The sequence below is a fragment of the Gossypium raimondii genome, chromosome 1, assembly GCF_025698545.1.
Source record: "Gossypium raimondii isolate GPD5lz chromosome 1, ASM2569854v1, whole genome shotgun sequence".
Lineage (NCBI taxonomy): Eukaryota > Viridiplantae > Streptophyta > Magnoliopsida > Malvales > Malvaceae > Gossypium > Gossypium raimondii.
The window spans coordinates 36,552,495-36,553,954 of NC_068565.1; the positions used below are offsets into that span (position 1 = coordinate 36,552,495).

At 38.6% G+C, this 1,460-nt stretch overlaps 1 non-coding gene across 1 annotated transcript; it reads left to right on the forward strand.

Annotated features, from left to right (window-relative positions):
* Positions 1–873: 873 nt before the first annotated feature.
* Positions 874–979, forward strand: LOC128032626 (small nucleolar RNA R71). The gene has a single exon (XR_008188870.1). It is a non-coding gene; the product is annotated as a small nucleolar RNA R71 (small nucleolar RNA).
* Positions 980–1,460: the final 481 nt, after the last annotated feature.

Below are 1,460 nucleotides of genomic sequence, written 5' to 3' on the forward strand. Positions count from 1 at the left end.
GGTGAAACTGGAGTTTCAACACTTGGTTGAACTTTCACTTTATCTTAAGCATCGACTGGCTCTTCCTCAACTTTGATAGTGTTGGGCTCTAACGTCTTTCCGCTCCTTAAAGTCAATGCTTTACAATGTTCCTTCCCCAAATTTCTTGAATTCTCCGTATCACTAGGCAAAGTACCTTGTGGTTTGTTCCTAAGTTCAATAGCAAGTTGACCCACTTGATTCTCAAAATTCCTTAAAGTGGCATCATTCTTTGCCATATATGCCTTCAATAGGTTCTCTAGACTATTGGAGGGCTGATATTGTGTTAATATCTGAACTTGTTGGTTAAATCCAAGTGGTTGGATCTATTTAGGTTGCACGTAAGTGTTACTAGGTCCAGCCCCTCAATTTTTCCAAGAGAAATTCGGGTGCTTTCTCCAAGATGGGTTATAAAAATTGGATTCCAGTCCTTGCCTACCTCGGTTTTGGTTCTAGTTACCCATGTAATACATGTATTCTGGGTTTGATGGGCAATCTTTGAACAAGTACCCCTCCCCACAATAAACATAGGCTACATTTTTGAATTGATTCGGTAGCCGAGTTGCAAAATTATTAAACCCATTAGTAGTAAAGCTTTTAAGAATTGAGGATATCAAGGATACTTGAGATGCGAGTGAAGTGAGAGCATCCACTTCATGTATTCATGTGACTCCTCTTCCTAACACTACTCAATTGGTTGGCCATTGCTAATTGTTCGTAGCAATTCTCTCAATGATTTCATAAGCTTCATTATAAGACTTAGAAAGGAGAGCACCATTAGCAGAAGCGTCTATTACCATCTACGTGTCAGCATTGAAACCCTTTTAAAATGTCTCTAATTGGATGCAATGCGGGATTCCGTGATGAAGGCATCTTCGTAATAGTTCTTTAAATCTTTTCCATGTTTCATATAAGGCCTCTTCATCCATCTGTTGGAAGGTAGTGATCTCATTCCGTAATTTAGCATTCTTGCTAGGTGGGAAGCACTTTATAAGGAATAGTTCTGCTAACTCTTTCCATATGGTAATGGAATCTAGCAGCAATGAGTTCAACCAGACTCAAGCTCTATCCCAAAGTGAATATGGGAACAACTTTAATCTTAGTGCTTCTTCGAGTACTCTGACTTACTTAAAGGAGTCACTCAACTCCATAAATAATTTGAGGTGAAGGTGAGGATCCTCAGTAAGCATTCCACTGAATTGGCCCACTGTCTGAAGCCTCTGGAACATAACTGGCTTTAGCTCAAATTATTGTGTAACACCCCTAACCCATATCTATCGCTGAAATAGGGTTATAGAGCATTATCGAATATTACACTTTGAAACTAACCAAAATTATAGAACAATTAATTCAGAAAATCAATCAATGCAAAACCAATCAATGACATACATATTTTCCCTTATACGAGCCCTCGAGCCCTAAAAACACATTAGAAACTAGTC